At 53.4% G+C, this 8,168-nt stretch overlaps 1 long non-coding RNA gene across 2 annotated transcripts; it reads right to left on the reverse strand.

Moving 5' to 3' along the window:
- Positions 1–356: 356 nt before the first annotated feature.
- LOC147223054 (uncharacterized) lies at positions 357–3,159 on the reverse strand. 2 transcript variants are annotated; one of them, XR_015107683.1, is made up of 3 exons: positions 1,920–3,159; positions 879–1,770; positions 357–777 (listed from the first exon to the last, which is right to left on the reverse strand). It is a non-coding gene; the product is annotated as an uncharacterized LOC147223054 (long non-coding RNA). The 2 variants fall into 2 exon arrangements; XR_015107682.1 differs by having other exon boundaries at positions 879–3,159.
- Between the last annotated feature and the right edge of the window lie 5,009 nt (positions 3,160–8,168).

The following is an 8,168-nucleotide window of genomic DNA, read 5'->3' on the forward strand; positions in this document are numbered from 1 at the left end:
CCCTCTGCCTGAAGATCAGTGACGGCCCCGGATGAAAGGATGAATTCATACTCCTCCCCAGACCTTCATGAGGGGCTCATCCTGCTCCTTACTCCAGGCACAGAAGGTCCACAGCAGAGCAGGGTGACTTGTGTTTGATCTTTGGGCTGGTGAGCCAACACACACACACACACACACACATACGCACACGCATGCGAGCGCACACACAACCAATATGTCTGAACTGTGAGGATTTACTGCTGGAGGAAACAGGAGATCCTATCTGCTGGCCTTCCACATGGGACCACTCATCCATTTTATGATCTCCAGCTGGAGCAGAAGGTCCCTGCTGCAGACATGAATATCAACTGCTTGATGGATCTCATTGAGGTTCTTCTCAGCCTCTGTTTATTTGTGTGGTTTTTGGCTCCATCTTTCTGGAGGCTTCAGGTCCGGCGGAGATGAACCTCCAACTTGCTCCTCTGGCACCGACAAGAAGCTTCATCTGGTTGAATTCACCTGAAATGGCAACCGGGTGTTCCTCATCTTCTATCGATCCATCTTGTTCTTCAACTGCAGAAGATGGACAGGACACCAGATGGACCTCCAGTCCCACAGCGGGGACCTGTGCTGTGGATTGTCACCCTCCAGGTTGTCCATCGTCCGACCTTCTGTCCTGCTCCAGATGCTCTTTGCAACACCATGCAGCTTCTGCTCACACTGGCCATCAGGTTTCCATCACCAGAGGAATGACACAAGATCTCGACTTCTTCACTGCAGTCGGCGTCCACGCAGCTTCTGTGTGATGGAGAAAGTTTGACCAGGTCCACCTTTCACAGTGTGTGTGTGTGTGTGTGTGTGTGTGTGGATAAGAGCTGCACGAGGACCTCCACCTGTACCTTCTCATGGACGTCAGCACCTTGTCTGTGGTCCAGAGTGGGTTCCTTCACCGCAGCTCCTCAGAATACTGCTGCTCGTGAAGGTGGAGGTCAGCGGCTCCTTCTGACCTTCTGACCAAGAGACAAAAACCAGATAACACACACACACACACACATATACACTGCTAGACAGGGCTTCAGCTGTGGCAGGCGTTCCTCGGGCTCAGGGAGTACACTGTACCAGCAGGGAGAAGTAATAAGCTAAGGTGAAAGGAATGTTTGACAATAACAGCGGCCTTGCGGTCGGAAACGCAGACTCAGCACGACGCTCACCGCAACCCAGCGGGCCGTGACGGCAGGCCAACCTCCTCGTGACAGATCCACCTTCTGACGACAGACCGATCTCCTGACGGCAGACTCACATCCTGACGACAGACTCACGTCCTGACGACAGAGGATGTGGGCCGGTTCGGTGGAAAGAGTTGACTCACGGGCCATCTGTAGCGAAAGGGACAGGGCGGTGAGCTATTCTTAGCCACCAGGTGGATCACACGGCGTCCTCTGGACCAGATCCAGAGGTCTAGGAGCTGGAGAACAGGCTTTGGCTGCAACAGCAACAGCAACAGCAACAGCAACAGAACAGCAAAAGCAATGAAAGAGAATCAGTTCTTGGTCCCGGTGAACGCTTCGCAGAGACACGAAGGTACAGGATACACACACACACACACACACACAAAGTTACACAGTGTTTGTGTTTTCATGCTGAGCTAACATTCATTCATTAGAATACAACTTAGCCTGCACCCAGGGTTTGGGGGCGGAGCCTATCCCAGCTGGGATGGGTGAGAGGCAGGGTCAGCCTGGACCAATCACGGGGTCTCATACAGAGACGTTCATCCATTCACCCTCTCCCCTGCGAGAGTTCAGAGTAGGACACAGTCGTCTGTGAGAAGACCCCAAGAACCCCTTCGCCATCGGGAAGCATTTTCCAGCCTTTAAAACCCCCCTTCCCCGTCACACACACACACATACACACACTGAAGCTTGTCTCAGTCATTAGACCTGAAACCCGGCGCCGTTCCTCCTCCTCGGCGGACCTTCTCAGCTGCCAGCCGTGGTTCTGTCCATTCAGACCTCAGGCCTCCTCCCAAACACCGGCTCTGTGTCCTGCAGAGCTCTGCTGGCTGCCATGGCCCGGTGGGCAGGGCCAAGGAGGGATGAATGGCGGGCTTTGTGTTCTGTCCCGTGGGCCGCCATTGCCCGTGGCTCATTGTGCGGGGGGGTGTGGGGGGGGGGTTCATATTAAAACCTCCAGCGGGAATCCCTCACATTTCCTTTAACCCTTCGACGTCCTCCCTGAAAGCCAACAGAAAGGCATGACGCCTGCTGTCCTTGTTTACCCTACTTGGTTCAAGGACCAATGAGAAGCACCGATGCTGGGAGGTGGATGAAGGGCCTGGGGGTGTTTGGCTTCCAGAGAACGTCTGCAGGAAGTGCAAGAGGGCGGCGGCGCCGAAGCTCCCGCCATAATCGGGCGTATTCAGGTGGCGGGATCCGTTTCAGCCGAAAGCGCCGGCCGCTCCCAAAGGGGGCGGGGCTTCGATGCCGCCGCCACTGCCGCCGCAGGGACAAAGACGGCCTTTGAGCAAACAGTTCCAAAGAAGTGGGAAAACAAAGTGAAAGGGAGGCAGTGTGCGCTCGGAGTCAGGAAGTAGGTCCTCCACTGGAGCTGAAGGTCCCTGTGAGAGGTGACGGGTGGAGGAGGCGGTTTATCCCGAACAACGCAAAAATAATCCAAATCCTCTTGGAAAAGAGCAAAACAAATCGTGGACAACGAAGAAAGATGGAACAGCTGGAAGGAGGAGACGTCAGGGCCGGGGTCTCCTGACGGTCCTGGATCTTCACAGCTCCTCCAGCACCCAGGAAACATGCAGAAAGTTGGAGATTGGAGACCCTAAATTGACCAGAGTGAAAGGGTGAATGGTCGCACATCTCTACATGAGGCCCTGTGATTGGTCCGGGGTGAGCCCGCCTCTCGTCCGACGACAGAAGGGATAGGCTCCGCCCCCCGACTCTGAGAGCAGGACAGATGGAACGGAGAATCGAGAATGAACGGCTGAATGTTTTCCTCTGGTTCTCTGTGGAAGCACGTGGAGCGTTCCGGGTTTCCTGCTGGAACCAACCTGGAAGCACCTTCTGCTGCCACTGTGTCAATGTTTTCACGAGCAGGATATCAGCGCACTCACATCTGCGTTAAATCAGCAGAGGCGGCGGGCGGAGGCCTATCGCAGCCGAGGGGGCTGTTTTTGCGTCCGGACCTTCTGGGGGTCACCTTGTTTCGCTCTGGCACAGATGGTTGTCGTTGGACCGGGAGGCAAACGAAGTTCAGCAAACATTCCCCTCGCAGCCATTCGTCAGCGCAGAATAAACACGCCTTTGCTAAAAAACAAGCCGTTGCACTTTGATATGTTTGATATGTGGGGCTCGGAGCGCGAGACGGGGTGGCTGTCAGCCCGCCAACATCTACCAGGTTTCCCCCCCAGCTCCGGGGCTCATTCTTTCCCAGAAGCAGCTATGAAAGTTCAAATGAAAAACACACATAAACAGAAAATATTAAAAAACTACTTCGTCTGAAAAAACCAGCGGGGCCTTGTTTTCCCCGGAGGACGCCGCTGCACGTACGCACAAACACAGCCCACCTCTGCGGCCGAGCGGGGCTGAAATCTGCCGGGGGGGTTCTGCCGGCGACCCGGACCCCCCTGCCAGCTTGGCCCGTCTGTCCGGCCTGCCGGGGCCGGGAGAAAAACCCGAATCCCTGCCTGGACGCTGCAGCTGAGGGACCCCAGAACCGCTAGCCGCACATTAGCATGCTGGAACTGCACAGGGTGAAGAGTGCACATGTGGCAACTCACATGCACACTGATATGACGGATAAGGAGGGGTGTGTGTTTGTGTGTGTTTGTGTGTGTGCGTGCATGTGTGTGTGTGTGTGTGTGTGTGTGTGTGTGCGGGTGTGTGTGCACGCATAATGACTTTGTGTATATTTGAGAGATTGTGCTAGTAAGTTTGTGATACTGCATCTGTATGTTTGAGTGCAGCTGTGCATCTATCTGTGTGTGTGTGTGTGTGTGTGTGTGTGTGTGGGTTGGTGGGGGGGTGGTACTCAGCCCCCTGCGGTCCCCTTGTCGCCCCTGTAAACTTCCTGCTGCTTTGTTTATGGGTCGGCCTCCTCACACAGAGGCCTCCAAGGGTCGTCTCCTGCAGGTTCAGGAGAACAGAAACACACCCACTGGATAGTTTACACTTGAGTCCTGCGACCATCTGATCACGCAGATATACTTATACGCTCATCTTCTCCCATCCTCCTCCCACAGGCTGCTTCCATATCCCTGGCCGTACCTGTGGCTACAGGACGCTTCAGGCGTTTGGGCAGGACCTCCTGTGTGCATTTACAGATGTCAGCAAATCCTCTTCGGTGGAGATCGTTTCGCTTGCCGGTCCTCAGAGCTCCACCGGCTTCAAGCTCAACAGGACCGAGGTTTACCCCGGAGGTCCACGGTCCTTCTCCGGGAGGACCGCCTCTTTCCCGTGCTCCTGAAGCTGGTTGGAACCTTCTGGTGACAACTAATTTTCAGGTCTTTTGCTTGATTTCTGGCATGACTTTGATTCTTTCCTGACATTGCGGGTGCAGCCTATCTAACACACTCCAGTTCTACCACCTCCGATGGGAGCAAAGGTCACGTGCAGATATAACATCTCACGTTTCAGATCCATTTGCTCCGAGAATTTGTTTTCTTAAGAGGGAAACATAAACAGCGAAAAATGGGAATCATCTCTGTCCAGTAGCCCGGGAATTCCAGGCGGACGAGTATTAACAGCTTACATTCATATGTCACCGATGGGGGGGGGGGGTGTGTGTGAATGTGTGTGTGTGTGTGTAATAAGTAAACCCAGACGTCCACACACAGACGTCAACCAGCCTTCCTGTGATTTCAACATGGCTTCTCAATCCTATCTCCAGTGCTTTGTGCTCCAGACAAAGCGTGGATATCTGTGGGCCCAGAAGACAAACAGGACTCTTGATGTTTGGGTTGGTTGCGTTCGCTGATCCGCCGCTGCGTCGGCGCCGGGAGCCGGCGCATCTGAAATAATTAGCGGCGGTGCGGCGACGTTCCGCCGGGGAAACGTAAACTCACTCAATCTCACCGCCGATCTCTGAGAACACCGGTGGAGACGTCGTGTTTGGATGAAGGGTCCCCGCTGGAGGTGGAGGTCTGGACCTTTCCTCCAGCTGCTGCCGCTGTACGCCATGCAATGCACATAAATCATAAAAATATATAAAATAATCATGAATCAGTGGACCTCCATCTTGGACGCTACGCTAGCAGATTATTTGGAGGAACAACCGCCTCGTGTCAACCCTCACATGTTAGCTAAGCTCCGTTTGTTTGTGTTAGCTGTTAGCCACTGCTAATGTTAGCATTAACATGTGCGAGCCGATGTTGTCCCGAATCCAGAGGTTTGATAAAACACACAGATGGCGAGGGGAGAAGGTTCTCATCTGCAGAGAAAACAACTTGTCTGCCAGACAAGCTCAGCAAATAAACCTCTGCGTCGAGCTGTTAGCTTAGCATTCAGCAAGAGCCTCACTCCTGAACTGACACCTGTTGTAAAACAACACACACACACACACATTCCTCTGACTGAAAGCCAAGCAGCCAATCATGATGGTCCATGGTAAACGTCTGCTTGATGGTTGGACCTTCTGCTCTCACCTGCAGTCCACAAACCCCCGGGGTGTCCTTCTACCCCTCGGACCTTCATCACGTTCACGCAGTCCTTGCCGTGACTGTTGGGTGGCAGGTTTTAGGTGAGAGCAAGGGATCGTGGTTATGTCCCTGAGAGTCAGAGCAGTTCCTCACGAAGTCGACCACAGAACACACACCGCTGAAGGGTGTGTGTTCCGTGGTCGACCTGAGGACAACCCCGATACCACAGATTCCAGGAGCTCCGAGTCACCCCGGAAACCAGAGCGTTGCCTGTTTTCGTTGGTAGTTTCCTCTTCACGGGAGGGTGGTTTATTGCTGAAGGTCCGGCGGTCATCTTTGTGGACTCCACCCACTCTTCCTCAGCAGGAGAGATCACCGGACAAAGGTCTCCCGAAGCCCGACAGGCTGCCTCAACGGCAGAAAGGCAACTGAAGTGTCTTCCGGGACATCAGAAACCCCACTTGGACCGTGAAGGTCTGGGCCTTCAGGGGCACACCTCTGTTTATGTTCCCAAGATAAGGTCTCCTCGCTATCACATGTGGACATAAATAGTCACAGCGAGAACGTGCTATCTGCTGAAGCTCCCGCTGATGGAGGGCGGAGTGCCGGGGAAGCAATTTTTGCATGATTATGGTCATTACTGTCCTTTTCCACAGGGAAAACAGGCGGGTTCCTGGGATGGAGGCCATGAGCAGCTCTGAAGGTTCATCCGGCAGGAGCGGCTTGTCCCGGCCGAGCGGTCATTGTCCACCGTTCAGCCAGGGTTAAGATCTCCCAAACCTCTGTGAGGATGCAGGAGCAATACATTTGTTAGCTTAGCATGGACGCTTGAAGTTTTCGCCAAGAACTCAAAGCCTCGGAAAAGCCCCGTTAGCCCTGTTGAGGATGTTCTTCTTCCCCGTTGTTCTGGTGTTAAAGTGCTATGAGGGACATAATAAGTGTGAAGCAGGGCTCCTGGCAGACACACACCGAGGTGACACCCCCTTGCGTGGCAGGTCAGGCCCTCTAGAAGGTTCCCTCAGAGTGCTGAACAACCAGGGGGGTCTCCAATAATAGCTAACACAAACACGCCGCCGTGACCCGCACACATGTGAAACGCAGGCCAAGGCTGCAGGAATGTCAACATGGCAGATGCAAAGTATCACCGGGTGCACACACACACACACACACACACAGACACACACAGGGCAGATAAAGGCTACAGAGGAAACAGTGGGAGTAGATAGAAAAGGAATGGGGCACAATGGGAACAATGGCTGGTGCTGGTGGAGGTGGTAGAGATGCAGGAGGAGGAGGAGGGTTGAAATAAAACTTGACTTCACAGAAGAAACAGCCCAATTAAAAAAGCCCAACTGCATGGGTGTCCGGTTGCCACGGCATTAACGTTGGCTGTTTATTTTGCTGCATCCCATTTAATCCTCCTATTTATAGGAGTGTGTGTGTGTGTGTGAGGTGTATATACACACACACAAGACCGCTCCACACTGAACAGCCCCCCAGGAATGTTAATCTTCCCAAGGGCTTTTGGTTAAAAGTCCAGCCGTCACACAACCGACGGGCCGGATCTGGAGCCCCCCAGAGCAGGAGCGGAGAAGAATCCACATCCACCAGAGCCCACCTCCAACATTAAGTGTGTGTGTGTGTGTGTGTCTGGGGGGGTCGGATGTAAAAAAGTCAATTTTTTTGTGACTTTATCTAAAATGACTGATATGGGCCTATTTGTCCACAGCCCATCAGCTTCTGCAGGGTCTCAAGGGATGAGGAGGAGGAGAAGGAAGAGGAGGAAGAGCCAGATGCCACAAATACTCTGCTCCTGACTCACACACACACACACACACACACACACACAAGTCCTACCATCATCATCTGTGTTCCTGCTGTCAAAGTCCGTCGGTTTCTTGAAGGTTCCTGGAGATACACATCCTGGTGTTGGAGCTGTGGAGGTGGTCAGAGATGTTCCAAAGCTCTGGAAGCTCCTGCCTGCAGAGGAACTGATGTCCTCTTGTCTTAACTTCACCGAGGACAAACATGACCTCCTAGTTTCTGCTTCTGCACAATAGCGTCTCCTCTAGATAGTTCTTCTTTGTTCTTCTTTGCTATCTCAGCTCACCTGGACACCTCCTGTCACCTTCTACCTCCTGGTCCTGGACCAGCAGCTCGAGAAGCTCAAGTAACCTTTCTGTCCAACAGAGAGTGACACACTGAGACATATCTTCTGAGACATCTTGCAGACTCACAGAAGACCTCTGCTCAGGTTTGTCTGGTTCCTTCATGATTCAGATCTATGAGGTCCACTCGGGCCAAGTCGTTTCGGTAACGAGAATATGACCGCCGAAGGACCTGCAGGTTCTCACGGGTTCCCGCTTCAGTGTTTTGTCCTCTTCAGACGTCTGCTTTCCGCATCAGCTGCTCCATTCCAGGTCCAAGTCTGGTTCCAGAAGGTGAAGAGAAGCTCCAGAAAGCCCCTGGAACCCCAGCCAGCTTCTCCTTCCAGGACGGCGGGACAACGGCTTCTCCTGATTGTTGATTTTCAAATGTTTCC

Source organism: Fistularia commersonii, chromosome 20 (genome assembly GCF_037954325.1).
Source record: "Fistularia commersonii isolate RoL2024-O1a breed Wild chromosome 20, RoL_Fcom_v1.0, whole genome shotgun sequence".
NCBI classification, from domain to species: Eukaryota; Metazoa; Chordata; class Actinopteri; order Syngnathiformes; family Fistulariidae; genus Fistularia; species Fistularia commersonii.